Source organism: Seriola aureovittata, chromosome 4 (genome assembly GCF_021018895.1).
Source record: "Seriola aureovittata isolate HTS-2021-v1 ecotype China chromosome 4, ASM2101889v1, whole genome shotgun sequence".
In the NCBI taxonomy this organism is placed as follows: domain Eukaryota; kingdom Metazoa; phylum Chordata; class Actinopteri; order Carangiformes; family Carangidae; genus Seriola; species Seriola aureovittata.
In genome coordinates, this window is record NC_079367.1 from 28,708,326 (window position 1) to 28,719,394 (window position 11,069).

Sequence of the window (11,069 nt, forward strand, 5' to 3'; positions counted from 1 at the left end):
CGCTCCAGGATCTTCATGATGTGTGATGTGAGGGCCACTGGTCTGTATTTATTTACCTCAGCCGGTCGTCCTCCTTTAGGTACAGGAACAAGACACGATGTTTTCCACAGGACCGAGAGCAGTCCGTCCGAAAATATGAAAATGTGGTCTGTGTTGTATCGACCAAGGTTGGCATGGCAATGGATGACACCACCGTGAAGAATGCGACCAAATAGTGATGGACACACTAAGATTGGTGGAATCCTGAATTATGCAGGTTGAATGGTATTCTGGTTACGTACCTGTGCTCAAGCCTCAATGTTTGGATGACAGAGGATAAAGTAAATCAGCTAATGTTCAGCTGGACCCTCTGTCCAGTCTCTCTCAATGTTAACCTATGGTTGATAACATGGTCAACTAATGTTGCCCGGATTTCATCTGAGAGCTGTGCCCTTTTTTGTCCTCCCCATCCCCCTACAGCGCTATCCCTACCCCTCAGTCGCTCCCTCCACTGCTTACATCCTGTTTGACAAGTCAATAATTAAGCAGTTAGGTGTTTGGCCAGGTGGCATGTGTATTGGCCAAGTTGTCCATGGATCTGGCATTTTGAATAGCAGTGTTTTGAAATGGCAAACAAATGACTTTATGTCGGATTCCTGTGTTTTACATAGAGAACTCTGTGCAGTGTATTGCAAAAAATGTCATGTTGAATTGAATTGTTTAGAGTTTTTTGGAGACATGAGCTGGGGTTTTACTGTATGAGTGTCAGTTTCAATAATTTTGCTTTGTGTCTCATTTTAATTTGTTAGCAACTGAAAAACACTGTAATAGGACTATTCTAAAGCAGTGATTGGTTTGTGAAGCATGTGACACTGGTGAATATGTGCAGCATTTTGATTGGTTATGTTCGGAAAAGTCAAGCAAGTTACTTCCTGTTAGATTTCCATGATTTATAGGGAGAGAACTGTATGTAGTGTTTTGTGAAAAGTAATGAGCTGAGAATTAACTAGTGGTTTTGCAGATTTGGTGTGTGGTTCTGCTCTTTGAGTGACACATTTTAGAATATGTGTGATAAACAGTTTGAAAAAACTGTAAATGTGGACCAAGAAAATCTGACTACATACAATCCTAGAAATTACATTTCTATGTGACTCATTTGCTCTGTGAGCTGTACTTCAATCCAATCCAATCCACTTTATTTATAAAGCACAATTTAAATAAACACAAAGGTTCCCAAAGTGCTGTACATTTAAATAGACATAGTGAAAGACAGAATCATTAAAAACACAATAAAATATAGTACAAAATGGCTAAATTATCTGTGCACATAAAATCAACAACCTAAGCAGTATTAAAAGCCAAAGAGAAGAGGTGCGTTTTAAGAAGAGATTTAAAATTGGACAATGAAGAGGCCTGCCTAATGTGCAGTGGCAGTTCGTTCCACAGTTTCGGGGCGGCAACAGAGAATGCTCGGTCCCCTCTGAGCTTCAGCCTGGTTTTGGGAACCCCCAGGAGCAGCTGGTCAGCTGACCTGAGAGATCAGCTAGGTGCATAGGGGTGCAGAAGCTCAGAGACTTCATCCAAACAATTTAGCAGTGGCTTAAGTGAAAAGGAAACAGCTTTTTTAAGGAGGACATAGATCTGGCTGTCATCCGCATAACAATGGAATAAAATGCCATGCTTCCTGAGAATGGACCCAAGTGGGAGAAGATATAAAGAAAATAAAAGAGGGCCCAGCAATGAACCTTGTGGGACCCCACATGAGAGAGGAGCAATGGAGGACACAGAGTCACCAAGGCTGACACAGAACGAGCGATGAGATAGGTAGGACCTGAACCATGCCAGCGCCAGGCCACTGATGCCCACCCACTGCTCCAAACGAGCAATCAAGATGTCATGGTCCACTGTTTCGAAGGCAGCGGTTAAATCTAGAAGCACAAGAATTACACAGTGACCACAGTCAGTACCTAAAAAGATGTCGTTATAAACTCTTAAAAGCGCTGATTCTGTGCTGTGCCATGTTTTAAAACTTTATTTGTAGAATTGGGTTGTTCTATGGCTACATTTTGTCAAGGGAATAAAGTTATTTGTTCTTCCTGCACAGAAGTCAGAGGAAGGGGGTTTGTTGATGCAAGTGCAGCTCTTTAGATCTTTGACAGCTAGTTGAGACTAGGGTTTACTCCCACATTATGGTTCAATGTTATTTAAGTAAACACTCTCAAATCTTTCAATGTTTAACCAATACAATGATCTTTCCTGAATCTTGACTGTCTCCATTTTGCAGATATGTTCAGTATTTTGAATTAGTTTTGTTCTCCAGTATTGGTGCCTACTCTACCCTACCGTACCATAAAGTACAAATCTGAGGTCATCCCACCATTTCGACCATTTTCAAGCAATTGTTGCCCAATAAATGTGATAATAATGCAGTGTGTCTTTGTGCCATCAAATCATCTGATCAAACAATTTGATTGATTTACAATGGTTTTTAACAGATCCCTTTGATATTTGGAGAAGTTAATACATTCCCTGCCTGTAAAGGCCACTATAATAGATGATAATAGATGGGGAATTTTCCATGGCTAATACTGTGCTACAAGCTATAAGCCTTTCTACTCCCATATCTTGTCTGTCCATCTGGCGCCGTCTGGCTAGAGATCTGGCTCATGTTTCTATATCTGAGCCTGGTATTCACACACTGGCTCCATATTTGAAGCTGGTGTTTACCTCCCACACAACAGGGATGGGAGTGGAGTTGTGAAATCTCCCGCAGGCGGAAGAGATGTCCCAGACTATCTTTGGCGAGCTCTTTTGCATTTAAGGACACCCTGTTGGGTCTGGGTTCACTCCTCGTTTCCTTTGGAATACATTGAGACTATGGGAACAGAACATTCCCTCTGTGATAACTGCAGCAACTTTCACTGATAAAACAGAGCCACTGCAGTGTGTTTTGGTAAACATAACATTATATAACATGATGACAACAACAGTCACTGTTGGTTTGAACCAGGAAACAAACAGCAGTCTTCTTTGTGAAATTCTTGTGTTTTGCGGACCTGTCCATCCACCCCAACCTCCTCCTCCCAACCTCACCTGACTTCCCCCTTCACTCCCGCCGTTAATACTATGGCCAATAGAGGTCGCCTAATAATAAAATCAGCTGCACAGCTGACCTCTGGAGTCATTATGCCTCAGTGCCAGCGATAGCCAGAGCATATTGTTTTTGGGTTGTCCGTCCAGCCGTCCCATTCTCGTGGACACATTATCTAAGTATTGCCAGACAGACAGAACTTCTTCAAATTTGGCACAAACATTCACTTGGACTCAGGGACGAACTGATTAGATGTTGGTGGTGAAAGGTGAAAGGTCACAGTAGTTGTGACCTCACAAAACACAGTTATGGCTTTTTGAACACAATATCTCAATAACCTCTGAAGGGAATTTCTTCAAAATTGGTTGAAGAAAACGGTCACTTGTAGTCAAGGACAAAGTGATTAGATTTTGGTGGCTGAAGGTGAAAGGTCAAGGTCACAGTGACATCCCAAAGCATGATTTTGGCCTTGTGAGCGTAATATCTAGTGAACTCTTGCAGGGAATCCCTTAAAATTTGACACAAATGTTCACTTTTAGTCAAAGATGAAGTGATTAGATTTTGGTGGTCAAAGGTCAAGGTCGGTGACACCTCACAAAACACTTTTTAGCCATGACTCAAGACTTCACACAGCAATTATGTCAAAATTTCACACAAATGGTTCATATTTTCTATGACTCTGGATAAACAGGGATTATTGACTGTGATGTTGGGATCAGCGGTTGATTGCGGTTTCAAGTTAATATATTTGTGAGGAAAGCGTGACTGCATCAGTACTTTGTTGGTAATCACATGGCTGAAGTAAAGCTTTTTAATAGGATCTACAAACTTTCAAGTGTATTTAAAAGAGCAGTGAATTGAATTAACAGCAACTAACTAGTGCCCTGCTCACAGCAGGATGTTTTGATGCCTCATTAGAACTTTTGCACAGTTGGAAAAGTATTTAATGAAAAATTAGGTGTATCTGTCCGTATAATATAAGAAGTGCTGCTGTAGGTTTAATTTGAAAATCATTTCACATGTGATAAATTCACATACAGGCACATGGGATGTGTGAATTTAAGTCTTGTGAAATCCTGTTTGACCTGTGATGAAATTTACATTTTGACTTGTGATAATGTGTCTGGATCATGTGGTTTTTATTAAGCGAAATGCGCAAAACACAATGCAATGCATACAGGAATTTCATATCTAATATCATGTGTGATACAGACATAAATTCACATGTGTCCTTTTTTTGCAAGTGAGGGATTTAGTGTCTGCTAACTTTTATAATTCTAACTAAGTTTGATGTAATAGTTAAAGAGGCAGCTGCAGCTTTTTTCTCAGATTGATGATGAAATTCTTCTTCCACTATACTTCTTCTTTCTGTGACTAACAAAGAGCGGGTTCCTTGAAGAGATGGAAGAGTGACAATGTTTCAATGAAACGAGGTGAAGTGCGCTAGAACTTGAAGAGATGAGTGTTTCATTCACAAACAGAAGATGAGGAGTGACTGCTGTTCTGAGTCAAGTAAAAATGTCACCCAATAACTGGGGAGAACAGAAGAATAAGAAGCACACATTAAGTACATTTTCTTCCTAATTCGCTGGATCTTATTCACAAGGAAAAACAAAATAACCCTCCATCCTCTTTCAGAAATGAAATGTATGCAAATGACAGAAGATTAACATGCGCAAGAAACACGAGGCCATTTTTTCTGTGATAATAGGTACGGTTATTCCCATAATCACAAGAGCAAAAACTATGAGGAACAGCTGGAAATCAGCAGCAGCAAAATCAAAGCACAGAGCGTCCCCTAAGACATAATAGCTTTCATAGAAAGCCTGAGCTGTACAAAGTGAGTTAGGAATTACAAGTGGAGTGAGGCATACTGGTATAGTATAAATACTACAGTACAACATTCCAGTGATCTACTATAGTCTTAGTCATTATCATGTGTGAGCAGCACTCTTACTTTACAGATGGTCAAGCTCATTTTTGTTTTTACAATGATGGGAAGTTTAACTTCAACTAGAATCACCTCCTCATGGTTGTTTGCCTCCTCCACTCAGACAAGTTGGAGGTTACATCCCTGTTTATCCACAGTCAGAAAATATGAACTAATTATGTGAAATTTTGGGGAACATTTAATTGCTGTGTGAAATCTTGAGTAATTGCTAAAAGTATTTTGTGAGGTCACACTGACCTTGACCTTTGACCACCAAGCTCTAATCAGTTCATCCATGAGTCCAAGTGAATGCTTGCACCAAATTTGAAGAAGTTCCTTCAAGGCGTTACTGAGACACCGTGTCCACGATAATGGGACGTATGTACAGACAACCTGAAAACAATATGCCTCTGGCTCTGACTGTCGCCGGCGTGGAGGCATAAAATGTATTTTATATGTATATATGTGTGTGTGTGTGTGTGTGTGTGTGTGTGTGTCAGATAAATGGAGTAAAAATTCCCTTTCAGATGGAGTGAAGTTGAAGTACAGGATAGTACAAAAAGGAAATACTCAGGTACAAGTAGTAAATTGTACTTCAGATATTGAGTAATAGATTTAAATATAAGTAGTCGCATAGATGGGAAGAGAGCAGAACAGATATACAATCTATTGGCTCCTTCTGCAGACGCTAGTACTGTGAGCGATGCTGCAGTGATCTCAGTGGGGACACTCTGTTCCCACAGTGCATATGTATTCCACCAGAGAAACTGTCCTTAAATGAAAAAGAGCTTTGAAAAAAAGTTCAGGACATCTAACCCACCTGTAGGGCGCAAGGTGAGGGAGGAGACTCAACCACAAAAGTTAAAAAACTTGGAACTTATTTCACATTTTTGCAGTTGTCTGGTGCATCTGCACAGCCATTACCTCACTACAGAATTATTCTCACTCCAGAATTCCGACAGATTGTTTAGCTATTATCATGAATCTAACCTTCATCTCTTCTCTTTTCCAGATTTCTTCCCAGAGATGAGCTGCAGCAGGACACACAATAAAGTGATGTTTCCAGAAAGCAGTATTATACAGAAAAGTACATGCAGTATATTGTACACAGACATTGTTTGGATTATGGATATTTTCATCTTGCCATCATCAGCTCTGAAGTAAAGAAGCCTCTTGGATGAGAGGTGAGATGTGCCCTCGATTCAACTTCTCTTGCATTTCCAGTTTAAGATCGGCAGATTAACATATCCACAGGTAAAAATTACAAGTCTTAGAAAGAATAATAAGCACTTTGCCACATAATGAGATGTAAGTTTTAAACTGTTCTGACTTTCTGAGAACACGACCTTTAATCTAACAGTTTAAAGGATTTAGGATTAAATGATCTAATTCAAACACATATGTCAAATATGTGAAACTAATACATGTGTGTGTTAAGGGGCAATGTTTTAACTTTAATATTGATCAAAGAATTTGTCATCAAAATCCCACATCCAACTTTTCAAAACTGAACTTCAGCAGGATCCTGATATCATGTCACGTTCGAGGGAAAAACTGAACCCAAATGCACACCATGAAAAAGGCGTTTGGTGGTTTTTTAATTACAAAAAGTGACTTACTAACAGAACTCAAAATCCAAAATGGAGGCAAAACCCAGGAACAAAACTGAAACACTGGGGAAACTAATCAGGAGATAAAAGCAGGAGCAAAAAACAAGAAAATCCAAATACACCAGAAACACAGGAGCATGAGCCATGAAAACAAGACGAACTGACCAAGACAAAGGGGAGCACAGAGACTAAATAGACAAGGGGCAAGGGTGATTGAACACAGGTGAAACACATCAGGGCGGGGCAGACAATCAACAAGGAGGGAAACAGGACAAAGACAGGAAGTAAAAACCATCAAGACACACACACAAGGAAACTAATTACAAAATAAAACAGGAAACAACCAAACTCAAACATAAATTGTCCGTCATGGCAAGCCAATGACATATTATGTGTGTCCATTACAAACATCCCTAAAGGCAAAATAAAAATATCTGAGTCCAACCAGCGCAGAAGTGTAGAGATACTGTAGTCTCTGTAGAGCAAAGCAGCTAGTGGAGCAGCTGAGTGTTGGTCAGCAGAGGCCTGTGGTTGGTTGGTTGGACTGCGAGCTTTGTGAATACAAAGCAGGGGACTGCTGGGAGTGAGCATTCACGCTCAGTAAGAGCTCCACAGATGAATAATGAAAAGACAGAGTTGGGATAGCAGCTCCATGTATTTTGGGTGTATGTACTAGCTGCTGTAGCAGGATGACCACAGTGAAAATGTGGCTTTGAAATCTGGGTAGAGAGTGAACAATTTACTACAGTCAGCATTTTAACTGGTGCAGCTCTTCTTCAACACACACACACACACACACACACACACACACACACACACACACCCACACACACACACAAGCAGTAACTTGAACCTTATTTTAATGTACACATCATGACTGTGTACTACAGCACTCTCCAAGGTGCTGATCCTGACTGCTCTCTCTGCCTCTCCCCAGGGAAGGAGAGAACTTCCACATAAAAACTCAACATGTCTAATCACTGACTTCACCTGTTACACATACTTACCCATTCAAGTGAATGGAAAAGTGGCACATACATATATAAGATAAGATATTCCTATATTAGTCAAACAGTGGGAAAATTTGCAGTATTACAGCAGTAAAGTGGACAGTGCAAAGAGGGAAAAACTACAAAATGACAGTTCCATATACTTTAAAAAGATATGATAATAATATGATAATATAGTACACAGATGCTGAGATGTCAGTCTTCTCCACCTTCTGAGGCCACAGGTTGAACATGCACTAGACCCCCTACACTCCACCTACAAAGAACATATTGGAGTGGATGATGCCGTCCTTTACATGCTCCACATGATCATTCTTACTTGAGCCAGGTTGTTACATGAGGATTATATTCTTTTATTTTTCAAGTTCATTTAACACCATCCAACCCCCCATCCTTAAAAACAAGCTGGAAGGGATGGGGGTGGATCCCTGCTTCATGTCCTGGATTGTGGATTACCTGACAAGACGACCACAGTACGTCAGGCTGGGTAACTGTGTGTCAGGGACAGTGAAGAGCAGCACTGGGGCTCCACGGGGGCAGCAGCATGTCCGACATGAACACAAAGAGACTGGACAAGCTGGTAAAAAAAGACTGGGTCTGTGCTTGGCAGGAGTCTGGACTCACTCAGGACTGTTGTGGAGAGACACATGCGATGTAATGTGGAGGCCATCTTGGACAATACCAACCGTCCTCTCCACAACATTCTGGCAGGACAGAGAAGCAGCTACAGCTGCAGCAAACGTCTCATCTCTCTATCTATCTATCTATGGTGTGTGTATATAGTAGTAGTTTATATAAAATCCATGCTGCTAATTTGCCCATGACGCATTTAGGGACCTTCTGTAATTTGGGATTACGGAAAATACCCTGGTTTATTTGGACACTTCACTCCAAGCAAGGCTTTGAGTTCACCCTCACATACCTCCTCACATAGCTGTAGACTGTTAGGCACTTTTTGGTGGGCAAATCAGATGTGGGACAAACAACAATGGCGGTTGTTGCATTAATATTAATGCCTCTTCTTCCACATTTGCATGTAACGACATTTAAAATCAGTATCATCAAATTACTGAAGGGGTAAACATGTGTGGGACAAACTTCTCCATTGCATTCTTACAAAACCAAAACCTGATTTCAACTCTGCCTGATTTGGCTTGGAATGTCTAGAAAACAAGGAAGTGTATCAAAAGACTGAGTGTTCTGGATTGTTTTTAGGGTCAAACAGGCCAGTACACATCACTTTCCAGAAATGGTCTTTGACATGTTGAGAACGAGCCAACATTTTCAAGGTTTTTCAGTAATGTCCTTGAATGACCTGCCAGCATGTCCTAAAATAACCCTTCTCATTGGCAAAACAGGAACAGGCTAATACGTCATCACCTACCACAAGCTATCTTTGATGCAGCAAGGATCGGACAAAACTTTGCCACTTTGCACAAATGTCCTCTGATGAATTGAGGACTTGTTCTTTAACTGTCCAGTCGTCCCCTGTCATTATGATACAAGCACTCACACTGAGAGAGAGAGCGAGAGAGCGAGAGAGAGAGAGTTAAGAGCTCTCCCAGCAGCACAAAATCTCATTTGATCCATCAGCAGACTGGCGAAACAGCAAACTGGATGGCTCAGTGTCACTATTTCCCTGCTGCTGTTTTGTTCACTCTCTGCTCCGTTCTGTCGACCTTGGGCCCCTTCAGTAATTTGAGATACTGAGTCTAAAGGTCGTTACATGTAAATGTGGAAGAAGAGGCATTAATATTAATGCCACCTCCTCCATTGTTGTTTGTCCCACATCTGATTTGCCATCCAAAAAGATTAACAGTCAAGATATGGGCAAAGAGGAGGGGCGTGTGTGGAGCCAAGACTTCGGTGGCGAGCATACCCTCCTGTTAGCATCATTAAACATCACTTCATTTTTCGCCCAGGATATCGCTGCTTTGGTAGTGGTGGATGCTCTCCCAACCTTTTTCAAGTCACGGCCCACTTAACTCTCAAATTTTTCTTTTTTGTTTGTGTTTTTGTCCCTCTTTCTTTTTAATTCTTCCTGTTGCCAACCAGCCATCCATTTTGATTCTCCAGTTTTTGTCATAGCTGCTAACCCTGAGAGTCACTGTTGGAGTTATTAGAAGTTATTGTGGAAAGAAACTCCAACTGGCTTTTCCTCTCAATTCCTCTCCATACAAATAGCTACTGTTTAAATACATTTTCTGCTGATATGATGTATTTTCTGCAACACATATGTCTTTATTGTATTGTGTTATCTAAAAACACTTTATCAATTCACCAACTGTCAATTCACCACACACACTTGGACTTAGTGCCTGCAGTCCAAAAAATTGAATTAAACGCAGTCCTTTTTCAATCACTGCACATATCACATCCTACAGCCCCTAGAGAGAGAGAGAGAGAGAGACAGAGAGAGAGAGACAGAGAGAGAGAGACAGAGAGAGAAACATATGAAAAATAAAGAGAGGACGATGCAGATAATGAGAAACTCTGAGACTGAAGTCAGAGACAGAAAGAATGAGAGATGAAGAAGGAAGGAGAGGCCAGATTAGTGAAGCATATCTCCAGACCAGCATAATTACCCATCATCCTCCTCTGTAATACTTCTCTTATCACCGGGCTCTTTTGAGAGAAGAGGATCGGAAACTTTGGAAACTGATCCGCACTTCTTATTATTCTTCTCTCTGCTCCCTGGCTCTCATTGCAGCAGGCCAGGAGGATGGTGGGATAGATGGAAAATGAGGGAGGAATTAGAAGCGAGATTGGGTTTGAACAGAAACAGAAATAAAAGAACAGGAGGAAAACAAAGAAGAGAGAAGCTGAGGCGAATGTGATCACAAGATGAAGGGATGAAGATTCGCAGAGAAAGAGAGACAACCTCATACAAAAAAGGGAAAGTGAGACATAGAAAGAATAAAGGTTCATCTTGAGAAGACTGATCCAGCACGTGCTCTTTAGTGAGGCAGGCAGAAGTACAAAAAACAAGATTCCAAAAGTTTTGCTAGATATTGAAAAATGAAGACACGCATGAAAAACAATGTCTTCAGGTGAAATATGAATTTGTTCCTCAAGCATATAGACAAACAAACAAATCAATGCATATCGACTAGAGTTGTTTCTCACTCTGTGTTCTTCTCTGTACTTGTGTTCTTTAGAACTTGTGGAACATCATCAGTCTCAGCTGCCCCAAGGCCACACAGGTCACGTACCAATGCATCCTTGATAAAACACGACTTGGGCTAAGTATCCCAGAATTTTGCACCAAATAGAGACAACAGCAGAGATTCTGAGCCAGGCTCAAAGCTGAAACAGATTTCACCCTAGGTCTGTATTGATAGCACTTCATTAAGTTTTGATGATTTTTTTCCGTTAAGACTTAAATCTGTGTCATTTTATCCAGATAACGTCCGTTTGGAAATTTGCTCAGGGACTTGGGAGCTGTGGGG